At 39.1% G+C, this 9,434-nt stretch overlaps 2 non-coding genes across 2 annotated transcripts; both read right to left on the bottom strand.

Moving 5' to 3' along the window:
* Positions 1-3,725: 3,725 nt before the first annotated feature.
* On the bottom strand, positions 3,726-3,810 carry TRNAR-UCU (transfer RNA arginine (anticodon UCU)). Its single transcript is given in 2 exon segments — positions 3,726-3,761; positions 3,774-3,810. It is a non-coding gene; the product is annotated as a tRNA-Arg (tRNA).
* A 2,549-nt stretch (positions 3,811-6,359) lies between these two features.
* TRNAK-CUU (transfer RNA lysine (anticodon CUU)) lies at positions 6,360-6,432 on the bottom strand. The gene has a single exon. It is a non-coding gene; the product is annotated as a tRNA-Lys (tRNA).
* Between the last annotated feature and the right edge of the window lie 3,002 nt (positions 6,433-9,434).

Here is a 9,434-nt window from a genome sequence, read left to right as displayed (position 1 = left end):
GCCTCTGGTTATTGCTTCTTGTATAACATTTGGGCAATAACTCTCTAATCAACCCCAGAGAAATATCCAATGTTCAGAACGTCCACTACTTATAAATTGTATTTAATTCTTAATATATCTCTTCTTATCGAGCCAGAGAACGAGTGTTGTAAATGATTTTACATGTTTTTCTCTCAGTAAACTAATTTTCCATTAGATCTCATAACTTTCATAGGACTACAGCTGTCTACACCTTCCGATCCTCAGTGACTTCGATGGCTTTATAGGTCAATCTGGAAAATAGTTGGATTTGTTTAACCCAAGGGTAGTGGGGGAATATTTAAGAGCAGTAATTTCACCCGCTTTCGCCAATGCGTCTCTCTTTTAGAAGTCCAGTAGAGACAGTTTCCCAGGCTATGGAGTGAAATTAACATTAACATCAAGGTGTAAATTCTTACTGTCATTAAACCTTGGAGTGGGACCATTAAACCAGTTGTGTGATCCTGGGAAAGTTGCCTTCCTTGTCCAACACTTGTACTGATTCCTTTTGTTGTTTTTGATCTTCAGCACAAAGTCCTCAGAACACGTTATTTTAAATTCCTACTTAATTCCCCTTTAGAAAGATAGGATTATTAAAAGTACGAGCTTGATGAGCTACAGGAAAAATAAAGATATTGGCAAATGATATGTCTATAAAGAATACTTAGTAACCTGTTTTAATCAGTTACATTCTAACAATAATACACTTATAATAATACATGTATCTGCAAGTCGCTAGCACAATGCTTCCCCTTGTAATTATGGATTTAATACCCCAATTTGTGTTTTGTATTATCAAGGTGGACTCTTCTTGCTCACTAAATTTACAGATATAGCTTTTTGAGAGTAAAGAAAATATCCATTCTGTTAGTTGTTCAAAGAGTCAAAATATGAAAAACTGAAATTAAGAAAATTGATTCTGAAGGCCATCTTCTGCCTGAGAACACAAGACATGAGATGACCATGAAGCCTTTCCAATCATTCGATGAGATATGATGATCATCAATATTTATCATTTCAATAATATATAAAATGTCAGCATATTCTGTTTGACTGTTTATATATTAAAGGAAACAAAGTAATTGCAACCTGGACAAATTGGATAATCACGAAGAAGAGGTGATGAAGGCCCTGGACAAATGGGATTCCAACTTGCATTCTTCTGATTTCAAATCCACTACTTTATAAGTTCAACTAATTGTTCAAACCAGAAAGCACCAGGAGAAGGCAACCCACAGAAATGTGGCGCACAGTTATCTCAATGTCACTTAATTATAGTTTAGATTTAAAAAATAAACTTTGGCTGATTGTTAAATCCATTATATGTGAGCAGACAAGTCCTTCACAATTGTCTCATCTAGAACCTGTTAAGTCATGGAAACCCCCCACTTTTACTAGTGAGACAAACATCAAACACTTAACAGCAATGGGAGTAAAGTGTGCCAGGAAGTGTGTGACAAAGTGTGTTCAGGTGACAGTCTTTACAAATTAACCCCCAAGGCAAGTCTGGCTTCAGTTCGCCTATGTCAGTTAAATCCAGTTTGAAGTCGATGTATCAATCAGGAATATCTGATTAATATAATGACGGTAACCAAAACAGAGAATATACCGCGTCGTGTACTGAAAATTATGGTGAGACGGTGTTGGTTCCAAAACGGTCTCTGTGCATGTATCTCTGCTGTTTGTCGCAAATTATAATATTGTTACTGTTATTTATTTGGAGTTCAGATACATTGAAATGGTTTCATGTATGGTATAAATACATGTCAGTGATGGCTAGTCTTGGGAAAACGCACATTTGTGATATAAATTTCTCATGAATCTTACTTCTCTCATGAATACTACATTTACATGGTTGCTTCTTTTAGTGAATAAATATTATTTGACTGTATGCTTCTTTCACCGGCCACACCAACGCAATTTATTAAGAATTGCAGAACAGACGATATTCCTGTATAAGTGAGCTTATTCCATCATAGGCTTATTTCTGAAAGGTACCAGGGATAGGAAGTTGTTTATTATTCCGATGTTTAATTTTTACAATACTTACTACAGTTTCTCCTTATAATTATTTTTCACTCTTCTTTTCTCTAATTTTGCCCTCAAGGTGTTTACTTGGCATATTGCTTTTTAAGGTTACGTATTTGACTATATTGATTTTCATTCCCATTCAGACAATATATACATATATCATTTTATTTTCTACTTCTTTTTAAGTTCAAAGAATGGAATCTGACTTGGTCCATCTCCCCTTTGCTTTGATTCAACTAAGAAATTGGTAATTAATTCTGCAATTATTCACATATCAACGTTTGCTGTGACAGATACAAATTGGACTCAGCCAGACGGCCTGAGGGGACGATTTGTAAAGATTGTCACCTGGACACACTTCTACACACAGTTCCTGGCACACTTTGCTCCTACTCCTGTGAAATGCTTTGAAGGCCATCTGCCCAGTGGGGTTTCTCTGTTTTAACATGTACCAGGTGATGAGACTAGAGGAGAATTTGTCAGAAGCTGTAGTTTTCAGATAAAGTACAATATCTTAGTATTGTTTTAAAATTGTTAATGAAAAAAGTGTCGTTAGACAAGAAACATTCACAAAATTATTTACTGAAGTGATTTTTAAATTTAATCTCAAAATAGCCAAACTGAAAAAATTCTCTGTTTGGCTAATCTGGTATTAATTATACTTTGAATTCACTTTTAATGTGGGACGGAGTCAAGATACTGAAGCGGATGGCTGCATTATATAAGAGCCGAGTGACAATTCCTGACAAATCGCTATTTTTCCATTCTTGTACCGCTTTTAGCCCTAATCTGGAGGATATTGCTGAACTACCAGCTCTGCTGTTACACAATAGGCCAAATGACCAAGAAACAAAAAGCCGAGAAGCCATGGCTTCAGAGGACATTACAGCAGCAGAGTTACCGCATTTTCTGAGGCATCTGCTTATAGCCTTGTTTTTGCTACAGGATAAAGCTGTTCTGTTAAATGGACTCTTTCGTCTCCCCAGACCAGCTAAGGCCCCAGTCACTGTGCCCATACACTTGGTAGTTATCGTTCAAAATGGCAGGGATAAAGATGCAGTCTTGGCTTTCATAAAGGGGAACTCTCCCTAGAACTTTGAGACAATGTCTCTTACCTTTTATGTAGATCTCTCTGGTGGTACATTGGCGCAGTGGAGGTTGCTCCAACCATTTCCATCTCTCCTCCAAATGCACGAAATCTGCTACCGTTTTTGACTGTCCCGCACTCTCCTTATTCTACACGGTGACTCCTCATATTTAGTTCAGGACCTCCAGAGATCCTCCACACGCATATTTGTTCTTCCACATAGGAAAACTTTGAATCAATGCTTTACTATGGAGATTTGCAAGATTTGTGGGTTACATTTGCATAAATGTTAGTGAAAGAATATATTTAATTGACTTTGTACAACTGTGTAAACATAGATGGGAAGTTAGATATAATCAGTCATCAGAACAGATAGTGCTTAGCTAAAAAAAATAAAAAAAATTCTATGTTCTTGCTGTAAAATAAAGTTCAAATAAAGATGCAATATAACATCCAAGACAAACTGTTAGCATTGACAACAAGTAATTAACATACAAAATATTAAAACACAGGCAAAAGGTGAAGAAGGGCCTGCTCAAACAAATGTACAATCTATATGGAAGTGGTTAAAAAAAAGAAATTTAAAAAGCGACTCTGGTGGGACTCGAACCCACAACCTTTGAATAACTTAATAAGCTAGAAGTCCAATGCGCTATCCATTGCGCCACAGAGCCTTAGAATCCAAACATTGAGGAAGAATGGTGGGATGGATGGCTGATGTACTGCAAAAGAGGGTTTTAAATATATATTATGGGCCTTGTCTTTTTTTTTTTTGCACTATATGGCATATATCATCAGTTAATGTTATAACAGTTACCAAGCGGTACCATATGTTTGAACAATGAGAGGTGCTTCTATCTCCCTATATGGGTGACATTAACCTAATGCCACCTAACACTGAATGGACCAATAAAAAAAGTTAAGTAATTATTGAGTTTGAACTTGGACTGACCTAAAAAATGCCTAAAGAAAGTTTGCAACCAAAATATGAGAGAAGTGCTCCAGTTATAATAATTTGCTCAATGCATTGAAAAAACCATACCTTTACAGGTCGACTATAAAAATAGCATAGAACTTTTTTAATGCCAGGTATCTTTATACACAGGAATTGTGTGTGCATATTTGTGTGTGTTTTCATATAACATAGGATGGTGGAAATTGTTGATTGTTAATTTACAAAGTATTTAACACAATGAATAAATGCAAGATAGAGAAAAATATCATATAGATAGTAAGACTAAAAAGGTTACTAGAATAGAAGTGAAACCACTTTGTTTATGCAGCCCTAGTCACACCTCCCTCCATCTGTTTGCACACCCTCCCTAAACACTTCCTGTAAAGAGGGATCTGATATTTAAACTTCCTTTATTGCACATTCTGCTTAATTTACAATTTATTTTCACCTGCTCTGTTAATATTCTCCTAGACCCTGCAGGCTCCTACTGTGGGTGATTAAAGTTAAATTTACAGAGCAGGAGACAAAAACTTCAAAAGTAAGTTAACATCTGATTGAAAATAAAACCATATTTTCATGCAGGCTGAGTGAGACACAGAAACAGAAGTGCTTTAATGCCTGATGAGAATTGAGGAATGAGACTATATGGGGCATGGTCTATGCAGCAAAACCACTTCATTAAGTTGTTTTGATGCCTATAGTATACCTTAAAAAAATTAGATAACAATTGTGGCAAAAGCCGCATCCCAGACAGTTGTAAAGCCCATGATTTTACATGACGATCAGCCTGCCATCATTGGCTTATTATTATCTTACAGTGATACCAATACGTAGTCTCCACCCAGCTGGTCTTAATACTGATAACAGTGTTCCGAGTTTGCAATGTAAGGCCTCTTTCCTGGAGATAAGAACCTAAAATTGACCATCCTTTATTCTTTTAGAATACTCTGCTATGTGAATTAGTTTTGTTTAATCAAATATTTATAAACTTAATCTTATGCACAAACTTGACTTCCAATATCAACAAACTCAAGGGAGAAACTTAGCCAGACTTGCCTGTGGGGTGAAATTAAAAGGATTGTCACCTGGACACACTTTGTTGCATACTTGTAAGCACACTTTGCTCCCATTGTTGCTAAACATTTGATGTTTACCTGCTCAGCAGGGCTTTATGTTTTAACGCGATCTAGGTGACAAAACCGAGGAGAAGACATCTGCAACATGAGCCATGGATTTTACAATACACATATTAAGGAATGCAAACCTTCTGCTATACTATAGTTCTGGATTCTCTGTTATAACATTATTATTTTATGTTCACTTCAATAGATCTCTCAGCTTCCTCATTAGAATTACAGCTTGTGCAATCGCTTTTGACCGAATAGCAATTTTTCCAAGTTTGGACCAATTTGCGGGTTTTTTGAATCCCATAACTCTAAAGTGCTATATGGACGTATATATCCGAGCTCTTACAAGAGACGAACATGTTCATTTGATTCTTGTTTTGGAGTTCTTTCCGTTGTGCCAAAGAAAGAGATGATCGATGGGAAAAAGGATGATCGATGGTTAGAAGACGGCCACTAAATATCAACTTTATTTGCATATCTAGTGTGAAGTGACCAATAGAAGGCAAAAAGGGGGGTCAATATAAGGAAAATCTATATATATGTATTATATTTTCAAATATATAATATATAAATACAGATTTTGTGTATATATATTACTTGCAATATATAAATACAGATTATTTACAGATTTTTTTACAGACTGGATCAAAATCAGTATACTCGAAAATGTATGTGGCCACAATAGTGATGGAAAAGTTGTTTCAAGGGGACTAAGAGTGTCGATATCTGCAGTTAAGGCGAGGTAGTCTGCTACCTGTCGGTCGAGTCGTTCTCTGAGGGTGGACCCCGAAGGGCTGTGGCGATGCGTAGGACTTAAAAAGCTCCGCATGTCCTCCATCAACAACACGTCTGTAAAGCGTCCTGTCCTTGCCTGGCGTGGTCGTGGGGGGAGGAGGATTACTTTCACCTCTTCCCCTGTTAGATTCCTGTTGTGCTGTCCCTATGAGTTTTAAAATTCGCCTGCCTATTGAAGTCTGTGGCAATTCACCCGTTCGCGAACATTTGCGGAAATTCGCGTTCGTCGTTCGCGAACGGAAAATTTTATGTTCGCGACATCTCTAATAACTATAATGAATTTAGAGTATGAGTCCATCTCTGTTTAAGTGAATGTAAAAGACATTACATGCACTAAAAAACAAACCGCCCAACGTGGGGCTCGAACCCACGACCCTGAGATTAAGAGTCTCATGCTCTACCGACTGAGCTAGCCGGGCTTGTTATAGATGAGCCGCAGTGTCTCACATCCTACAGTAGTGAGCCCCACATTTCTTGGTGTCCCTTTCATGTAATCTGACCCGATGTCACCAATGGACCATAGCATGTGTTGGAACAACCCAGCCCTGACTTTTTCCCAGAATCTAATTTGGCAACTAACAAACAACTGCAAATTACGGATTTACAACCTCTATGACTGACCTCTAAAGTCACCATACATCAGAAGTGTGTCGATGGGTTAGAAGACACATGCCATCAATGTCTCTCTGGCACTTCTCAGGAGGCTTTCATCTCCCACCAAGAGGTGGCATTCTTTAGTCTCTTCCCAAATCACTATGATTAACAAGAACACACATTTGTTGCCAATTTGGGAGATTAATAATGATTCTGTGCTTTATAAAGCAAACTTCCAAATCATTTCAATCCTATTATACATGAAGAATGAGATATTAAACAGGTGAGGAATTATTGAACATACCAAAATTATAAACATTAGTTATAAAAGAGTGAACCACATTGGGGTATATCTAAATAGGGAGATTTAATACAGAATGCCATATAGGATATACGTTAATACAGGGAGAATGAATGCAGTGTACCCCAGGGGCCCATTATAATTCAGGATATGTCTGGGGCTATATCTAATTTCATGTAGGATTACTAAACTACGCAGCAGGAGTTTATCTAAAAGTTTAGAGAATTTCGATATAAATATGAAGATGAGAGTCAATGACAAAAAATATTGATGCATTGGCCGGGAATCGAACCCGGGCCTCCCGCGTGGCAGGCGAGAATTCTACCACTGAACCACCAATGCTTTCATACAAAATTGTCGCAAGACACAAATGTTATCACAACCATTGACGTGATGTTTTCACCATTTGATTTTATATACGCCAAAGGAAATATAGAGTATAACCTGGAAGATAACTAGCACCCTAGGGATTCATGTGAAGACAGTGACAGAGTCCAGACTCTTGAGAATTCAAAGTGATTTTCAAATTTTAGGTCACAATAGCTGACATAGCAAGTCAAAATAAAATGCAAAAGTAAAAAATTAAAAACAAGTAAAAATGTACAAATTATGGACAGCCATAAGCCATGTACTGTTTTTAACCCTTAGATAACCTGGAATCTTTAGTATGTACAAGAAATAATCTTAAAGTTAGAATATATAAAGTGCTTTTTTATGACTTCAACTGAAAATCAACAAACAAATAAATAAATTATATTTAGCAAGGTTAAATGTTGGTCAGTTAGAGATTTTTCAGTCCTGGGATGAAAGGAGCAAAAGCCTAAGGTGTTTAACCTTGGTGGTCCGGTGGGGAAGTCCTGGCTGTCCTAGGGGTGAGAGTAAACTCTAGCCTGCAGCTCAGGCTAGGGTTCACTCTTGCGAGAGCGGAGCCCCAAAAAAGGCTAAATAAAAAAATTAATTTATTACCAAGGATGTTGTTCCTCTTCCAGGCATTGCCCACGAAAGTCACGAAAGGGGACCTTCAACCCCTACAAACCAACATAGATCAATTTATCTGGGCACGCAAAAGACATAGGATAGCCCGACACGTACTCTACCGACCAAAGGGACTAGGGGGACTGGGACTCCCCAATATTCACCTGTAATACCTGTCAGCACAGCTAGCCCAAATAATAGAGTGGCACTCACCCCCGGAAAGACGCAGATGGACAGACCTGGAATCCCTAGTGATGGGAAGGGACCTTCCCCAGTATTGGATCTGGGTACCAAAAGCAGACAGACCACCCGTACTCACAGACTGCCCAGCTATACTCAATTCCATTAAAATATGGGACGCTAATGCTCAAAAATACGCTCTAACCAGACTGCCCTCACCTCTCACCCCATATCTGAGAAATAGGGCATTCACGCCGGGTATGCGGGCGAGGGACTTCTAAGGACTAGAATACACAGGCCTGCAGAGATACCATCACCTATACGACGGAGACACATTCAAAACCTTTGACGAACTAAAACAGGCAGGGCCACTACAGACTAGAGACTTTTTTAGATACATACAATTACAGGACTTCGCTAACCAGCCTAGGGTGAAAGAGACAGCCAAGGCCCCAATGACTAGTTTTGAAAGATTATGCATGATGGAAACCACTCGAACGGGCCTGATCACCGGGCTCTACGCACAACTCAGCGCTCCGGAGAGGAACGCAGAACCCCTCACATATATCACCCAATGGGAGAAAGATCTACACCAAACATTAGAAGGGGAGGACTGGAGGGATATATGGGAGGCGGCTGCCAAAGTCTCCATATGCGTAACACTTCAGGAACAGGCATATAAAACCCTCCTGAGGTGGTACGCCACCCCGGCCAAACTATATAGAATGGGGAAAACCACTACAGATATATGCTGGAGGGGATGCGGGGAGAAAGGATCATATATCCACATGTGGTGGACGTGTCCCAAAGTAGAGAGATTCTGGTCGGAAATAGAGTCATTAATAACAGCAGTCCTGGAAAGACCAGTACACAAGGACCCCTGGACATTCTTACTAACCAAACCACAAGACGACCTCACGACAAAGGAACAAAAACTAGTTAACAAACTAACATTAGCAGCCAGAAGAGCACTGACACAACAATGGCTCAGCCCAGACGTCCCACCTATGAGCAAAGTCACCCACAAAATACAGGACAACTTTCTCATGGACAAACTAACAGCGCAGGTACGGAACACCATGGGCACCTTCTCAAAGATGTGGCAACCGTGGGAGGAATGCCTAGAAAGAATGGCACGCACAACATGAGACAAGACAGCCAACCGAGGAGGTACTCACTGCCACACACACAGGCTAAGGGCGCGCCCGGCGAGTCCCCCACCTTGGGCACGTTGCCATCCCCCCTCCCAGATACCTAATATAACCTCGCCTTCCTCTCTCTCTGACTTTCACACACAAAGGAGGGACACAATACCCACCCCAAAAAAATAAAAAATAAAAAGTGGGGGGAGATAACAAAAACGGCACACTA

Source organism: Pelobates fuscus, chromosome 3, assembly GCF_036172605.1.
Source record: "Pelobates fuscus isolate aPelFus1 chromosome 3, aPelFus1.pri, whole genome shotgun sequence".
Lineage (NCBI taxonomy): Eukaryota > Metazoa > Chordata > Amphibia > Anura > Pelobatidae > Pelobates > Pelobates fuscus.
This window is presented reverse-complemented; position numbering and strand designations above follow the sequence as displayed.